This window comes from Haemaphysalis longicornis, unplaced genomic scaffold (genome assembly GCF_048455015.1).
Source record: "Haemaphysalis longicornis isolate Haplotype H1 unplaced genomic scaffold, Haemaphysalis longicornis Haplotype H1 scaffold_10, whole genome shotgun sequence".
Taxonomy (NCBI): Eukaryota; Metazoa; Arthropoda; class Arachnida; order Ixodida; family Ixodidae; genus Haemaphysalis; species Haemaphysalis longicornis.
In genome coordinates, this window is record NW_027526204.1 from 11875151 (window position 1) to 11893894 (window position 18744).

At 45.4% G+C, this 18744-nt stretch overlaps 1 long non-coding RNA gene across 1 annotated transcript; it reads left to right on the plus strand.

The window, feature by feature from the left end:
- The first annotated feature begins 397 nt into the window (after positions 1–397).
- Positions 398–17633, plus strand: LOC144157603 (uncharacterized). The gene is made up of 3 exons (XR_013319799.1): positions 398–489; positions 7947–8309; positions 14792–17633. It is a non-coding gene; the product is annotated as an uncharacterized LOC144157603 (long non-coding RNA).
- The last annotated feature ends 1111 nt before the right edge of the window (positions 17634–18744 follow it).

Genomic DNA, 18744 nt, shown 5'->3' on the forward strand with positions numbered 1-18744 from the left:
ATATTGTTTTTTTTTTGTAACTATTCAGGTTTTACTTTTTTGTCTCAATGTTTTAAAAGTGTAAACAGCAGTAAACGCCACTAATGCTGTGAGAACACCAGCAAAGCGGAAAACGGTATGTGAGCAGACGACGCTAATCTCTCACACCTAAACTGCCTGAAAACATCATCAAGAAAACGTAAATAAAAAACTTACGTACATATCGGCATAGAGTTTCTCATCAGCGTACTATTGAGAAACTCTATGCATAACAGAAAGGCAAACCAACCCGCAATTTATATCGTAGTAAAGGCATAATTGCTAAGGCAGTGATTAGGGCGCTGCAGTCGATTGGTGTGCTGTTTCCATAACCATTTTCATCCTATCACGACACACCATTGAAAAAAATTGGACAGGGCGGCACACTATCCAGTTTTGCAAGGACGTAATGTTTATGTTCGGTGGCGTCGGTGCTGTGTTCTCACTTTGTATTTAATTCTCCCGCTTTAGGTAAGTGTTGGGTTTATTTGTTCAATGCTTCAGCCCTACCAATTCCTGCTGCGAGCCGCCAGTTTGCTGCTGCTAATGGCACAAATGTAACGGGAAACGAAAACGGAGAAAGTGCTTTCACGTCTGTTCGGCATTTGCGATGTTCATCACACGGAGTATTTCCCGTACGAGAGGTCGCCCATCGCAGATGCCAAGGTATCTTTCCGTTAGAATAAACCATTCCTGCATGCTAGGTAAATTGAACGCAACAAAAAGGTTTTTTTCCGCGAAGAAACGAGACTCGTCTCGGCGTTGACAAAACACCCGCTTAGGTTCTGTCGTCCCAATCAACAATGCGTGTTTATATTAAATTGGGGGTCGCGGATCGAAACTCCTGCACCTTGCTTGCTTTCACTCCTCGGTTCAGATTCTCATTGGGAAGCGGCGTCCGCTTTTCTGATGCAGGCGAGAAGCAAAAACGCCCGTGTGTTCGAGATTCAAAATTAATCCGGAGCCCTCCACTACGGCGTGCCTCATCGCCTGTGCAGCGTCGCCGCGTTAATCCCCATAATCAATAAAATGAACCATGAGGGCCATGCAAGACGTGGATGCTGCCAAGTCGCTAGGTTTTGGTCGGCGTCGCGACAAAAGTCAGCGACGCGTCGGTCCCCGGCGGCTGTACAGTGGTGAGCTCGCTTAGGGTGAACACGGGAGCACGTGGCCTTCGGTACTATCAGAGCAGCCTACTGTGGGCTGCGCGAAGCATCACGCATGCGCTGTGCGTGTCAAACTAGAATTTGCTTTCAGCGCGCATCGCGTCATCGGGGCGCCTGCACGTCTTTTGCTATGTTGCGCGTCGTCGGCTAATGGTGTCTCGCTTTGAACCTCGAATCCTCGATCCTTGTATGAGCATGCCAAATAACAACCACGAAGTGCTTCTCCGCCGTTAATTGAATATCGCAGTTGTAGTGCCCGCACTCACTTCAAGCTCTCAATTTATTTGATAAACATTGTGCACATGTGTTCCTTCGATTTCAGTGGCAACCACTTAAAAATATGTAGGGCTGTAAAAATAAGCGTCATCTATTTATCAAGTTTGCTTGAAGCAAGCTGGCAAGCTAGGATGTGACGAGCAGATTTCATTGCATTCAAGCTAATGAACAAATAACATCTCACTGAGAAACATTTTTCTTGCGAATTCCAGATTCCAGGTATTTACACAGCGGGCGATTGCTCCACCGCTACAAGCAAGATTAAGTTAGCAGATGACGTTCAGACGCTCCGATGACGCGACGTGCGCGCTGCAGGCATAGCCTCGCTCAACACGCACAGCGCATGCGTGCTGCTTCGTGCATCCAGCGGTAGGCTGCTCTGATAGTAGAGGTGGCAATGCGTTCCCATGTTCACCCTAAGCGAGCTCACCACTGTACTATCTTGTCGCTGTCACCGCAGTGCACTGGGTCATTTTATTAAGTTACACCCAATGCGTTGAGCGACGCGAAGCACGTAACTCAAGGTGTGCAGTGACCTAGTGCTCTGTGGTGACAGTTAGAGGCAAAACAATAGAGCTTTAGCTTACCGTGTGTTCCATGCGTACCGAAACCCGCATGCGCGGGCGCGGCGAGGTGCTCTACCCCTCAGCGGAACGAATGCGCGGGGACGGCAAGGCGGAACTAAACTCCCTACCGGAACGAATGCACACATGTGCATTCGAGTCCCAGTAGGCACAGCACCTACGGTACACACGGTAAGCTTGAACTCTACTACTCTGCCACTGGGTACCCCCATTGCTGTCGCTCACTTGTGGGCTGCTGCTGGCTGGCCGCACGCGAGCGATTGCTCGTCGCTGTCACTGTCGTTGCCCCCAGAGGTAGTGCATCAATTTTTTCCCTTCTCACTGGCACCACAGAGGACTAAGTCGCTGTACCCATTCAGTAATGCTTTCCGCGTCGGTTGCTCCAAGTCGTTACTGGTGAACAGTGGGAAAGCAGTTCCTGTAGCCTCACTTACAGGTGTACAAGCCTTTTCGGCGGTAGCATTTTGAGTACTGAAGGATCAGGGATTTGGAGCACCTGATTATTCCAACGTCAAGACTTTGTACAACTTTTCTGTGACAAACTGCCAGCGTATAATATTTATCAATACCGCATTGCAGTGCAGTATTGTGGCCCTAAATCAATTTTAGGGCCAAGAGCATCCAGAGAAATCACACACTTTTTTTTTTCAAAGATGGGGCAAATGTACCGTGCTGTTTTTTTGTGTGACTAAGCATGACGCTTTCGTTACAGAAAAATTCGCGTTTAAAAAAACAGTTTACAAATTGCCCATTTCGTAAACAGACATAATGATGTACTAAAAGTTTTGGGGAGAAAGTAAAGACACTTTGGTATGTTGTCTATATGTCATACAAGCAGTGCAGTGGGAACCAAAAATCATGCTGTACACATCACAGCCCTAAAAAACTTAAGAGTGTACTAGAAAGATCTGAATGGGACCAGTTACCGACGGCCTCGTGCCTGCCTTTGAAAGTTGGCATGGTGGCGCTGCGGTGTCTGTGGATTCAGTTGTTTTGGTGAAAACGGCAAGTGTAGGCGGTCACAGATCGGAGCTTGCACAGTCGTATTCAGTCATTTGTTTTAAAACTCTGTGCAACCGCTGCTGCTGTTCGTCTCACTGTATTGATGTGCCGTGATGTGATGACCCTTAACTGCCCACTTTCAATGCCCTCGGCATGCCTGAAGCTAGGCTTTGCGACTGTTATGTGCCGAGATGCCGCACCGGCTACGCAGGTGTCCATGCTGAGAGGAGTCTATTTCGGCATTCCAAAAAATGAAGCTCAAAAATGAAACCTGGAATAGAAATAGTTTGTTGTCATGGCAACAAACGCCTCTAAGAGAACTGTGAGGTGTGAGCTGCACTTCAAGGACTACTACTTACAGCGTTACTAGTGAACGTTATTGATAGGAAAGAAGTGAGAATCGCCCATCATGTGCCCAGGCTGATGCCCAGCATGAAAGGCCCGCATGAGCATGAGCATTTTGAGCATGAAAGGCTTGCATAAATGCGCCCCTTGTGGGGGTCATCATATCAGTCTCCAAGTGGCATAACATTGGGTTGCCATGAATAACTATGTTGACCTGCTGCTGCTTGTACTGATGCATGGTCTTTCTTGTGTATCAGAGCAGGATGTTATCTGGTCGACACGAATAGTTAAAAATTTGGGGCCAGGGTGCAGTGCCAGTGTATGTATGGATAAGAAAACTTGTGTTTTTCAAATCTGGAGCAACCTCTTGTGTTCGACCTTTAAAAGGCCTTTTTCGAGTACCGGTTGCACCTAGTGGCTCCCATGGCGAATTAAAAACTGAACAGGCTTGCCCCCTGAAAATCTCGCTGTTGAAAAACCTGTGCACGAAACTTCCCACCGACTTGTCTCCTCCCACCCCCTCATCACCCTTCCACGTGGAGGTCACAAGCACTGCACATTTGGCACCTGTAGCGGGCGAAGTGCCTTTATCTTTTTTCGGTTTTATTACTTCCTCAATGGTAGCCATGTGTTTGCAGTATGGACAGCCTCTAATTTGCTTGCCCCTTTCCTTTGTAAGTTTTTGGTGTGCGTGCATGTGTATGTGAGTACAAACTCCATGTGACCTGTTGAAAAATTGGGGATAAAAAGGACCAGCACTAGAAACCGGTAGTTGCTGTACCAGCAACTAGCTGAGGGTGGACTTGTTTGCTTATATCGCTCGCAATGCATGAGAATTGGCGGATCAGCAGTACACGCATGCACATACCGTTACTGAAAAAAGGTCCACTCTGAACAAGCAGTCTTCCCAATCATCCCTTCTCCCTGCTCTCCCCGCTCTAGTTGCTTAGACTAAACTTATATTTCTTCAAAGTGTGACTAACAGGGTTAATTACTTTAATAGTACAATGTCATGATGGGTAGTTCAGTTCTATATGACCTATTCTTAGTAATCTTGTGTCTAGTCGCAGTGTGCTTGGAAGATCATGTGGTCAAATGCATAATTAAGAAAGGTACAAAAATCTGGTGACAGTGTCGAAAGATGTACAAAAAACTGCGCAAAAGTACTACGGTAGGAATTAGTCACAGGTGTTCAGAGAAATCAAAGAATGCAACGATAGAAGGGGGCGCACTGACACGGCGTTCACTTCTGAATATCTGGTGCACACTGCCATCGCAACATTTTAAACTTCATTTCACCGAGAATGGTGCTTGGAGGCTAGTATAAAATGCAAATACAGTAAAAGCTCATTAATTTTAACTCCGTTAATTCAAACTGACGCCCTGGTCCTGGCACAGCCCTATTTATTTCAATGAGGGAAAACTTGATCATTCGAACATGTCAGTATCAAGAACGATTAATTCGAACCGGTATTCCCAGGTTTCCATTGGTCGCAGAAGAAGTTGGCACGGAAGTTGGCCCAAAGTTTACTTTAATTTTGATTGCCTCGACCCCACCATCTAAACAAACGTGTTTTCGGGCATAAACAGCGTCATTATTTCGACATTACAGTTTGCTGCTCACAGGAATGCCTGTCGGTGCCTTTATCTGGTCAATTAATTTCATTTGCTGTTCGAGCTTCATGAACATTATTTACGAAATCGCCTGCCACAAACGTGTAGTAGCGGCTAATTCGCGATAATGAGTTCAGAGGTGGCGTCTTCATGTTCTGCCCACGCAGTGTGTCACGATGTCCATTCATTCTAGCACTGGACCACTTATTTGAACTCCGCTTAATTCAAACAATTCTATGGTCCCCTTCGAGTTTGAATTAACAAACTTTTACTGTATAGCCCTATGTCTCGCTTGGCTTATTGACATTGCAACAAAATTACAGGTTAATCGACCTATTCATCATATGAATGCAGCAAAAGTTGGCACAGTGCTGCCGTGTTTTTGTATTCATTGCATTTTATGTCAAGAAGTTATGAGAGCGCGCATAAAAAACAGCTGATTGACGTGAAATTTTAGTTTAGTTGGTGCTCCATAGTTGGTACTCCAACACTTGTCCATGGCACCTGTATTCGTTGGTTCTTTTTTTCTGCATTGTAAACGCACCCTTCAAAACAAAATTTAGAGTGCTTTCACTGCTTTAAATGGTTAACTATGTTGGTTAACTATGGTTAACTATGTTGAGTTATGTATGGTTAGCTACTGCATTGATCAAATAAAAGCATGCATTACACTTCCATATAATTCTAAATAATTATTTGTGTCACGACAGTTTCCCTAAAACAAGAGTTGGGCCATTTTCTGCAACCATACTCCCTATCTAGACAGCCATGTATTGACTGCACATGGGAATTCTGTAACATTTAGAGCTTCACTATGGATTGATTGTGACAGCTAAATGAAACTCAGCATAATATACAGTTGCCTTAATGACCAATTTGAGTAGAATTTTTTCCAAGATACCTACATTAGGCAAAAAGCTGCAGAGCATTTCACGCTAGATTTGAAGCGAGTGCATGCAATTCCTTGACCCAATACACGGACAGGACTGCCCCACTATGTAGAAAATAAAGGCAGGTTTTTGTAGCAAAGCTTTTATAAGCAATTTTTAACTTATTTTGCCATGAGACCTTCACGTTTATATCTCCCACCACCACACCGGGTAGCGGCATTAAGCCCTGCTAGCGTTAAGCCCTGCCATCGGTAGCGGCATTAAGCCCTGCTGTGTGTGCATGCCCCTTCCCTCCACCCCCAAACCGTGCACGCCTAAACCGGCAACCGGGTATGGGCGCCTAATTGGGCATGAAATACACCGGCGAAGGGAGAAAGAAAGACTTTATATGCGACCAGACTAAGATCTACCATTATTCGGCCGCCAAAAGAACTATGACCAGCTGGTCAACAAGGGTCGCCGGCGGACAATGTCGCTCGGAATGGCTTTAAAGCTAAAGAAGACTTATGTGCTCATGCTGGTGTTCCAATGGGGCAAGTTGCTTTGAACTGGCAGGGTCCCGGAGCTTTTGGGGGGGGGAATTAGCGGCGGCAAGCATGCAGTTTCTTAGTAAGTATACTAGAGAGGAAACTGCACCTGGGGATCCATGTCGTCAGGGGGGGGTTATGGGGAGACCAGAGCTTCTGGCTTTGCATAGGCATGACTATTGGATTCTTAAGCGGCTTTTTAGATTTGCTCCCTTCAGTATAGGTGATATTCATTGAAAAGTTAAGCGGTCAATTTCACCGCTTGGCAACACTGGAAACGGCCACAGACATGGCCGATGCGCTACGGACATGGTACGGCTTGGGCCACTGCGCCCGCTCGCCGAAGAAAAAAAACACCGGTGTGCATCGTCTGCTCCGTTTCAACACGATTCTCAACGGTGGTGTCAACAGAGATGTAATTAATCGCACTAACTTTGGACTTGAGGCAATACTTTACGTTTGGTGAGTAGTAGTGAGGTAGAGTTTAACTTGCGACACAGTCATGTGCTTAGCACGGACAAGTACCGCCATCCTGCGGAGCCCGATGTAACAAGTGATAGCGCACTCACATGGTTGCCTGCATGCGCGCCACGCCAGTGAATACAAGCAATACATTAACACGTCTATGAGCTATGAGGTAGCCGAAATGCTCCCTGTTCTGTAGTAGCAGTGAGCCGTGGCAACTGCGTGCTTTGTGAAAGAGCAGGCAGTGCGTAATTGTACCTAACGTTGGTCATGCCGGAGCCGAAGGAACGCATGACTGAGTGCGTAATATGCTGCCGCGAAAGTTGTAGCTGACGAAAAGAGAAACCAAACGTACTTTGACAAAGACCAGATACACAAGGTACGGAAGCCTTCGGCCATCTATAGCATGCCTTCACCCACAACTGTTTAACTGCACATTTTCCTTTTTCTTCAAGTATGAACCCACTCGCTCAGCAACAAGTTTTGTTAAACTGTAGCTGACGGTCGGTGCACTGGTTTGCCACGAAGGCGATGTGTTCTTAGGAACACTCAAAAACATTTCCAAGCTCTTCAAGCAACCTATTTGAAATAATGGTAAAATTGTTAAAATAGGAGTCTTTAAAGTTTCCCACAAAATATTAACATTGTTGTTAGCCAGCAGCTTGTTTCGCCAAAAGTACGCTTTACTTCCTTTTTTCCTAGCTTTAAAACAGCTCGATTTATCTTCCACTTCCATAATACCATAGCATTCTTTGCGTCTTTGTAGCACTGTGTTCGAATATACTGCCACTAAAACGTTTTAATCCAATTCAATCATGAAACTAAGCGAGCGTACAGTATAATGGCGGCCCATGACGACACAGACGGCTTTGATGTGAGCCACATTGACGCTATTATCGCCAGATTCCTCTCTAGGGCATATAGTAAGAAACTTGATGGCGGCAACGGCTTCAGGCACTTTTACACCCATTTGCACTGCAACTGGCTCTGCAACTGGAGTGGGCATAGTGGCAGCAACGAGGACACTATATGCTAAAACGATGCCTTTTTTTGACGCAGCTCCTTGTCAGCTTGATCGGATCCCCACTCTGCGCAAGTGCCGTTCCTGGTTTGAGCGCTGCATCGCCTTCTGCCGTGCAATTCTGCCTGGAGGGTCATGTGGTCTTCGGTGGCGGCACACACCTGGACTTTCCTATCGCCCCCGTGCGCGATAGTTGCGACGTGTCCACCCGTGTGCCTTACCGAAGTTTCTACTCCACCCTCTCCTTCAACGCAGTCATCGATCATCCAGTCATCGCCAACGCATGGCATGTGACATCCCGCAGGGATGCTATAAAGGAACCGGCCATTGGCTTCAGCTTCAGTGGGCATAGTGGCAGCAACGAGGACACTATGCTAAAACGATGCCTTTTTTTGACGCAGGTATGTTACTTTCCTGATGCGTACGTAGTCCGTAGTGATGACTGTTTTTTATTGCTGCTGCTCTGCCCACAAGTGTTTGTTTTGTCATGTTCTGCTGCACTGTTTTACTTTAAGTCTCTTATTGTGTGGTGATGTCAAACTTAATCCCGGCCCTTCCAAACCTGCACCTCGATTAAAAACCGGCAACTTAGCACTCGCCCCGCTACTCGCTCCTTTGGCAATTCTATTTCGACGCCTGAGCTCAGTGCACGTTCCCAAATAGCTGATTGTACTATATCAGACAAACCTAATGTCGCTCCTATGCTTTCACAACTGCTGGCTACTCAGCAGCAAATTGCAAGTGATATGGCTGAAATTAAGCTCCGTTTTGACAACCGATTTGATGCACTCGAGTCTCGAGTATGTGCTTTGGAAACAGCTTCCACAGGTTCCAACTCCAACTCTGCTTCTATCAGGTTCCGCTCCCAGATAGGGTCGGCTACCGCATGCATTGCCGAACTCACTTCCAAGATTGATGATCTTGAAAATCGGTCACGGCGCAACAATATCGTAATTTATGGGCTGAACAGAGGAAGCCTTCGAAGACGGTGATTGTTTGGCAACTAAAATTGCGTCGTTTTTTACTTAAATGCTGCAGATTGAATGTCCTCAGTTTGAACGTTGTCACAAACTCAGCAGACAGCAACTAGATCGTTCCCGTTCTGTTATACTTAAGCTCCTTGATTATCGGGATAAAATGATCATATTTAAGAACGTTGCAAAGCTTAAAGGAACTAAAATTTATATTAACAAAGATTTCTCTCCGTGAGTTCGTGCTCTGCGTAAAAAAATGTGGGACCCTGCTGATTCATTTCGTGCTACAGACCTTATGCAAAAACTGGCACCCTCTTGCGGGAACCACGTGCGCTTCCGCCATGTTGGGGGATTCCTGGATCTCCGGATACCGCTGTGTACATGATAGCCTGGGGTTAGCGACGCGCATGTCGGCATTTATCGTTGTCCAAGATGCCCAAATACTGCCGTGTAACTTGCTGTGCACAAAGATGATACGAGGACGACCACGAAAATAGCGTACACATCTTTTTTTTATTTCTCAACGGAAGCATGACTCAAGCCCTGCGTGAAGTCGCTTGCGGGTGTCGACTTCCCTTCACGCAGTACTATTATAGCTAGATCGCATTCATAGTCACGAAAGGAATAATATGTGCAGGACTAAAAAGGTCCCAAAGTGAGCTCTTTTCTAGCCCTGTATTTGCTGCGCAGGACTCCTCCCTGCTGGTAGTTAAGGAGCACTGCTTCGGGTAGCTCGTACTTCATCGTGCCGGTGGAGTTTTGAGTCTGCCGTTCGTGCTTTGCATGCCCACGTTTTCTTTATTCTAGACGTTCGGTAGGCTTTTATCGAAGTATTACGCATTCTTTCGTTTGCCAAACGTTACAGGAAATAAGGGATCCGCGAGAGTTGCAACCTTCACATAGCGTCATGACTAGCGCAAGTAACGTACGTAGTAATTACGTGTATCAGTCATTTACCGCTCGTCGCCTGCTGTTCGATTGTAGCCTATTTTCCCAAGATCAAATTTTTCGAGCCGAATTTTCTAAGCGGTAGTGTGCACTCCGTTTTGTTGTCCACGGCGTGAGCAAAGGACGCTCAGTGGTCACCGCGAGGCACGCACTCACGAGCGCTCGGCATTTTCTCGCTCTTTAAGGTTTTCGCAGTTTTTTTTTTTGCTAAAACCTACATGTTCTGGGGACGCTCGGTGGTCACCGCGAGGCACGCACTCACCAGCGCTCGGCAATTTATTGGTAATTTAATTATTCATTGGCAATTTATTGGTAATTTATTGGCAATATGTTTAACGCGTTACACGCCACACGCGTCACGCGCTACACATTACGGCCAGTTACAACAGCTCCGCTGTTAAAAAATGCCAAGTATGCAATCTATTTAGCTAAGTGTTTTTTTTCTTTTGCAGGTTTCCTCTGCGTCCCAGAGGATCCTTAGCGTATAGCTTATAGCTTTATCACGAATGCCCCCGCCTCCCCCATTTCAACCGCAGGACAACCCCCAAGTTTCGAAGCGTTTCAGGAATGACCTCCTGAGAAACCCGCAGGATGCGATCCAACTACTTTCAATAGCGAGTTTTAGCTGACCGTTTTTCACAGTCCGCTCCGCTTCGATAGCAAGCGAGAGGGCCATTGCGCATGCGTGGCGCGCTTGGCTGCAAATGGCGAATGGTTGCTTTGAGCGGGCCGCAGCGGAACATTGAAAACGGTCAGCTAAAACTCTAATGTTTGCGTTCTCAAAGCGTCCCCCCCCCCCCCCCCCCCAAAAAAAAAAGATAAACGTGACAGCCTCCAACAGCTTCCCTGCCGGTGCCTCCCTGACTGCTTTTTCGATGCATAATGCGTATTTACGAAGTCGCCCGCAAATGTGGGCACAAGAGAAAGGTCCGCAGAATACAATACTCGTCGCTTATTTTGCTGCGCTTAAATCTGAATATAAAAGGATCGCCAAGCCGAGAAAGCCCCTCACACGCTCCGTACCAAGCAATCCCGCGACCGCCATCCCCCAACATGGCGTCGTGTGCTTGTTTTGTTTTTCTTCCGGTAGATGGCAGCACTTTTGCATAAGGTCTATAGGGTGTTTTATTAGCTTGAGGTTTGATTACATTCTAATAAACAAAGCTCGGTACTGCTGGAATGAAACACTGAATTCCCTTGTCAAAGCACCTAGTTTGCTAAATAATTCCGATGTGATGCCCTCCTCGGCTGCATCCAGTTCGGAACTCCATTCCTCTCCTGGTGAAGCTTTCCCGGCAGCAGCACCTTTTGTCTCCGGTTGACGCCGTCCCAACAGGAATGAAAATTTCGTCCTAAATTTAAACGTTAAAAGCGTAATAAAAAATTACCTAGCCTTCTCTCCCTTGTTTCAGAGTATTCGCCTCACATCATCAGCATAACCGAAACGTGGCTACATGATGGTATTCTCGATTCCGAGTTCACTCCCCCAGGGTACACTGCAGTTCGCACCGATCAACTCGTGGGGAAAGGGGGTGGTGTTGCTCTTCTCATTCGTTCAGACTCAAAATTTGCTGTGATTTCAGGCCCCGCCGACACTGAGTCTGTTTGGTGCAATATTTGCCTCGACAAATGTGCAATTGTCATTAGGTTTTCTGTCGGCTTCCTGCCTCGACTATTGAAACATTACAAATTCTTAATAACTTCATGTACGAGCGCAATTTTAGTGCATCGAACTTCATTTGCATGGGTGATTTTAACGCCCCAGGAATCCACTGGCCTTCCCTTACATGTGATGGTCGCGAAATTAATATTTGCAGAGAACTTATCGACTTTACAGTATCTATCGACTTAACCCAAAATGTTCATGGGGCCACCAGGTTGAATGCTGTTCTCGATCTCGTATTTTTAAGCTCCGCCCTTTCGAATAAAGGCTTTAACTTCGAAATAATTGATGGCCTGTCTGACCATCAGGCTGTTCTCATTTCCCTCGCATGCATAATCAATAAACCGCGATATGTTTTCACTTCGTTTTCTGACTTTGAATGTGCGTATGACCTTTCTGTTTTAGACGCTTTGGCCGATGCGTACGGTGATTTTGTGCTACTCAGCGCTTCAGGTGACATTGATACACTAACTACCACCTTTGAAAAGCTAGTAAAAACATGAATTTCGGAGTTTATCCCTACAAAGACTAAAAAGAAAAACACTGATGTTCCCTGGCTGAATCGTGATCTTTTACAGTTATCTCGTAAAGTCCTGAGACTTCGGCGCTGCAAATCGTCTAGCAATCCAGAACGTATTATCAGGTTTACTGAGGCCAAGAGAGAACTTCGAGAGCAGCAAAATGTAGCTAAAGATTTCTTTTTTCGTGTTCGACTGCAACGTTTACTATCCGACAATCCCCGCAAGTTCTGGCGCTCGGTCCTGCCCCGCGATGCTTCCTGCAATTCTTTCAAAATAAACGACAGAATCGTAGATGACCGCCGGAAATTTTGAACACTTTTAACTCGTTCTTTCAGTCTGTCTTTACAGTTGACAATCTTGTTGTTCCTTCTTTTTCCACCTCGAATCCAACGTCTCAAATCTGCGATGTAGTGATCACTGAAGAGGGCGTGTTAAATCTCATACTTAATTTGGACGCTAAAAAATGTTACGGACCCGATGGTATCCTTAACATGTTTCTCGTTCGCTACTTTCTTTGGACCTCTCAATACCTTGCAATAATTTTCAATAAATCCGTAAAATCTGGTCCCGTTCCCAGATCTTGGAAAAATGGCAAAATAGTACCTTTACATAAATCTGGTGACAAGCAAGTCTTCAGCAAATACAGGCCCATCTCTCTTACCCCTCATTCCTGCAAGCTATTAGAGCATATTATTTACAAACATTGCATTTCTCGAATCTAAGAATCTTTTGTCTAACTTCCAACATAGATTCAGACGAAGTTATAGTACTGTTACACAGCTTATCGAATTCGTGCACGACATTACTAGTAACATGGACATTGGTAGTAAGGTTGATGCACTATTCATTGACTTTTCAAAAGCATTCGACACTGTACTTCACTTTAAATTGCTATGTAAATTGAACACCTTATTAAACAACCCACAACTAGTTACTTGGATTTCTAATTTTCTTTCTGAGCACTCGAAATACGTTTGTTTTTACTCGACTGACTCCGATATTGTTAGTGTTAGTTCAGGCGTTCCACAAGGTTCTGTACTTGGCCCGTTACTGTTTCTACTGTGTATAAACGATTTGCCTAATAACGTCACCTCTAAAATTCGTCTGTACATGGATGATTGTGTTTTGTATGAACCCATTGACTCTCCCGAAGTTCATCATCGTCTAAATGACTCATTTACTAAATTTTGGGAATGGTGTGCACCCTGGCAAATGAGTATCAATTTTAACAAATCCGTGCTTATGTCTTTCACGAATAGTAAGTCCCCTTCCTGCTGCACTTACTCGTTTAACGGATCCACCTTAAAAAAAGTAACAGAATACAAATATCTTGGTGTTGTTCTTTCCAGCAATATACCTTGGTCTCAGCATATTAACTTTATCTGCACAAAATCTTTTAAAAAATTAGGTTATTTAAGACGAACACTGTCCCAATCCCTAAAAATCACTAAATTACTAGTGTATAAAACACTGATTCGTCCTGTACTTGACTACGCATGCCCCGTGTGGAACCCACACAGGCAGGGTGAAATCGATAGAATCGAGGCCATTCAAAAAATAGCTATCAGATTTATTTGTAATCGCTATGACTGCTATTTTTCACCTTCCCTTGCCCTGTCTTCCCTTGAACTCACCACACTACGTGTGCGCCGACTAAATGATTCTAGGATATTGCTTTACTGATTTATTAACTCGGTCTATCGCATGTCTGACAATGCCTACATCTCATTTGCCTCGCCGTCCATAACTGGAAGTAATCACCACCTTAATATCAAGCCGTACCATTGTCGAACCAACGCATTCAAATTTAGTTTTTTTTCTTTCACTGCCGAACTCTGGAATGGATTGTCCGGTGATACTCGCTCCCTTCCGCTGGAAAAATTTTTACTTGCCCGCGCTGATTTGCGTTAATTGTCTTTTGTTGTATTGCTCTGTTGATCTGTTTAATTGCTATTTTTTGTTCTGTGAATGCTCACTCCTGCCATAGCCCCAATTTGGGGGCTGCAGTATGCATAAATAAATAAATACACATGCGATAACAGCGCTATGGCCGCTGTTCAACGACTGCGCAACTTGTGAAAGAGGCGGGGGGACAACCTTTGAGATAACCTTGTGAAAGGGGTCGGTGGGGGAAGGAAGATCCCCGGAGCAGCGCCGAGTAAATCGCCTTTACTGGAATAAAAAACTGGGGGGTGAGACATATACTGCTCTGCAGTAAAAATGGGGAAAAATTCAAAAAAGCGCGGCCCACACACTTTGTTAGGCTCAGACACCAAGAGCATATTTTGGTACAGCACTTTGTTCGTTCCACTCAGATTCTTCTAGTACATTCTGGCTTTGTGCAGCATCTCACCCATGTTATGAATGGCATGGCCATAAGTCCCGTGCTTGCTTTTAATGGTGAACATCCAGCTGAGGTGCATAATTTGCCTGCACTGGTTCGCCTGAGCCCACCCATGTTCATCACGCATCTTTCAGTATTCGTGGTGCAGTGCTGTAGTAAAAGCTGTGCATAGATGGCTCTTAGCTTTGCCACTCAGTATTGATTACTCGCAAGTTTTTGCACTTTAACCATTTGTCAAGTGGCTTATCACCATACAGAAGCGATGTCCCTAATTTCTGGCGTAACATTTTTGAGTTAGATGCTCAATTCCTTCAAATTAGCATTTTTACAGCACCAGCCATGAGTGAAATCATTCCTGGCTGCATCGTTCAGCCCACCTGAGTAGGTGTCATGAGGGGGGGCACTTATACCCTTCTTTCCTAATTATCTGCAGGATGAAGAACAGGAGGGCAGTACCGGAAACATTGTCGACAGCCTGATTTTTTCCACTGCGGGATTACATTACTATTCACCAAGGACTTCCAAGCCCTGCTGTCGCAAGTTTTGAAGTTCCATTTTCATGAACAAACCATTTTATTTATCCCTTAATTCAGCCTATTGCTTTCACATTTTTTTTAATGTCCCATTGTAGCAAATGGGAGGGGTTCCTATTGTCTGCCATGGGCAATGCATGAGCTTCCAAACACCATTTCTGCCTGATTTAGACTATTAAAATTAGACTACAATGTTAGACTAATTTTAGACTAATTAGACTAAGTTAGACTAATTAGACCAATTAGACTAAATTTAGACTACAATGTCTTCCTCTGGAGTTTTTTGTCTAATTCACAATTCTATTTTAGCCTTATAGGGGCCATGCAGACAAAATACAAGCTTGTTTTATTCAAGAGTTTGTGTTTTATAGTGCCCCCAGCGCTTGTCCGGCAGCAAAAAATGCCGTATTCACGGAGAAATTAATCAATTTAGGTTAAAATTTTGATTATCCCGCCAAATCATGTGTTTTCGTGATGTCAGCAATGAAGTCATAAGTGCGCATATTCAAGCGAACTTCCACTGAGTCATTTGGCTCTGCAGCCTTGCTTGCTGTCAATCGTCCCAGATGGCGCTACCATACTCATCCACGGACCGTTGCCTGCCGTTGCTTTGTTTTTGTCCGTATTTGCACCTGGCTTGTTTTTGTTACTGTAGAAAGTAATTGTTTAATGAAACATGGGGTATCCTCGACAAAGAGGGTCACGTAAGACAAATGTCACTTATGCCAAACGGCCAGTGTAGTGTAAGACAACCGCAAAGCGGTGGACTGCTGTGCAGCTAAACCAAGCAGTGTGCCCAGTATCAACAGCAGTGGGCATGGGTACCTCTATGTTTATGTGTATTTTCGTAACTTTCATTGTTTACCGCGCCATTCTTACTGCTGTAAAATGAATTTGCATTACATTTAAGCGCAAATGGATCACTTTGCAAGCTATAGGTAGTATTCACTGAAAAGTTTAGCTGTCAATTTCTTGCCTTGGCAACCCTGAAAACGGCCACGGACATGGCTGATGCGCCACAGACATGGTGTGGCTTGTGCCACTGCGCCCGCACGCCAAAGAAAAAAGAAACACAGGCGTGCGTCATCTGCTCCACTTCAACCCGATTCTCAAGAGTCATGTCAACAGAGATTTTATTAATCGCACTCACATTGTAGTCACATTGTACTCACATTGTACTTTGCCTTTGGTGGGATAGAGTTCAGAACGTCCAACACTGGACAAGTACCGCCATTCTGTGGTGCCCAATGTAATTAGAAACGGCACACTCTCATAGTTTCCTGCATGCGTGCCTCGCCAATGAATAAGCCGGGCCTAATTTGCTTTTGCCAGCCTCAGCCAATCACACGGCTGGGCACATATGACATCATAGGTTGTGTTGCGGGAAATGAGCTAGTGGTTCGCATGGCCATTCCCATTTGTCCTAATTCTATAGCTTATTTGAGCGAAGTGTGCATTAAAAGTGGTGTCACTATGATTCTAACGAGGAAATCTTTCAAATGAACCAAACTGGTGTTTTGTCTGCATGGCCCTGTTAAGTGCTACCCTGATTATTATTTTTTTCATGTCTCATTGACCAGGCCTATGTCTTTTTCAGTACGACTTGAAGTTAGCAAGACTTGAAGTTCTGCCACACGTCGTGACTGAAAGTACACATCGGTTATGCGCCAGTTTTTTTTAGTAAGTGAGGTAGCTTACTGCCCAGTGGGTCAGTATATTGTTGAATGCATCCCAACCCATAGTAATTTTTGCCTAATGTTTTCTTTTTAAGGTAACAGTCTACTTCTAGTATTGATTACTGACCTTAAAGGGGTGTTTTTCAGCATTTTTGTGTAAGGTAACGTTTTCGGGTGTTTATTTCGGGTGTACTGAGTAGCTAAGGCATGTTCTGTAAGTCTTGATGTCTGCTTCAATAAGACATGTCGTGCAAATCTCTGCATTGGTTCATAACTGACGTCTACTTAAAGGGGCCATGCAGACAAAACATAAGTTTGTTTATTTGAAAGATTGCCTTGTTAGAATCATACTGGCACCACTCTTAATGCACACTTCGCTCAAATAAGCTACATAATTAGGAAAACAGGGAATAGCCATGTGACCGCCTAGCTCATTTCTTGCAACAGAACCTATGATGTCATATGCCGAGCTGTGCGATTGGCTGAGGCCGGCAAAAGCAAACACAAATTAGGCAGGTCTCATAAGCTTGCCGAGCGAGCTATTTGCGCTTAAAGGCAATGCATATTCATTTTACGGCGGTAAGAATGGTTTGGTAAACAATGGAAGTTATGAAAAACATGCAAACATAGAAGTACCAGTGTGCACTGCTGTTGGTACTATGGCACAAAAATGGCGCAAGATTTTTGCTGTAATTTTCTGCGACAGCATGTGCCGCATGTTGATGTTCTTGCTCCAAAGGTAACACAATTTTTTTTCAGCTTTGCAGCTGCAGTGAGCTTCACCATTTAGTGCCTGAGTTATGGGGAAACCAACCCTGTGGCACTGTCAGGATAGAGCCAGTCCAGGGCTCATTAACTGGCTTGTCACCAGTGCTGACTGTGGGCATTGAAAACGCCTAGCCCTCCGTGTAACTGCAATATAGACACGCACTGCTCAGGCCGTGCCATTTTGCAGCAATCTTCTACCAGTTGCACGGTGTGGAACAGAATGCCCCTGACTTTTTAAAACTGAGCACATATTCTTGAATTCACAGCGCAAACAAGAAACAAGGATGATTGGGAGAGCATGACACACAGGTGCTGAATAACAACTGAAGTTTATTGTGGTGACATCTGGTATATAAATACAGCAGAAATCAAGGCAACAAAGAAATCGACGCATAACACGTGAAAACAAAATAACAAATCCGCCACGACATCACTACTGCCACGTGCTTACAAACTGTCTAATAGGTGATTTCTTTTGCTGATAGCGTAACAGAAGCGATGCTTACACACTTTTCTTCTTTTTTTGCTATGTTATGAGCCTCAATAAAGCAGGAAAGAAGAAAAAAAGAACAAGAAAAGTTTGTAAGCGTCGCTTCTGTCGCGCTATCAGCATAAGAAATTACCTATCTAGACGGTGTGTAAGCACATGGCGGTAGTGATGTTGTGGCAGATTTGTAATTTTGTTTTCACGTTGTGGAGATCCTGGCGTCCGAGCCATTGTGTGAGCACCTGCTTGGTGCCGTCAGCGTGGCACTTTCCCCCGCCTCTCTTCCTGAAGGGCCACTCGGCCCTGTGCCACTGCGTTGGGCCGAGCCAAAGCTTCAAATTCCTGTCAAGGTGAAGGCGCCGGCGGCCGTTGCACGATAAAACACTGTCAACTCGACGGCCGTCCCGCCCTGGTTCTTGCTTAGCCTCATTTCATTGGCGTGTTTGAACGGCGCCCGAACTTCCTCTTGCTGGGACGCGGAACGCGCGCCCTGCGCGGGGTCCGTTCGGGGAGACGCTCAGCTGGGCAGCCCAAGGTGCGTAACGATTTCCCTCACCGCCCGGTCGCAGCTCTTTTGCGCCAGCTCTAAGCCCACAAGCCCTTCCGACTGCCGGCTTGTGCTTTAGGTTGATCCCTTCGCTCACATATTAGCCGTAGCTGACACTCGACGATCACGCCGTGCGGTACGTGCCTGGGAACGGACGGACAGTGTCTTTTGCGAGCCCATCGGCCAGCACCCCCAGTTTTTGCCCTTATTGCTGAGCCCACTGGTTCAGCGTGCCGATGACGCGCACACTTGCGCGTGGCGCCAGATCGCCCATCACCCCTTTCCACCCGTGGGGATGTTGAAATGTAACCAAAGGGGTTTGGCGAAAATAAAGGCCTTCTTTTGAAGTACACTGGGCATATTCATTGTTGCCCC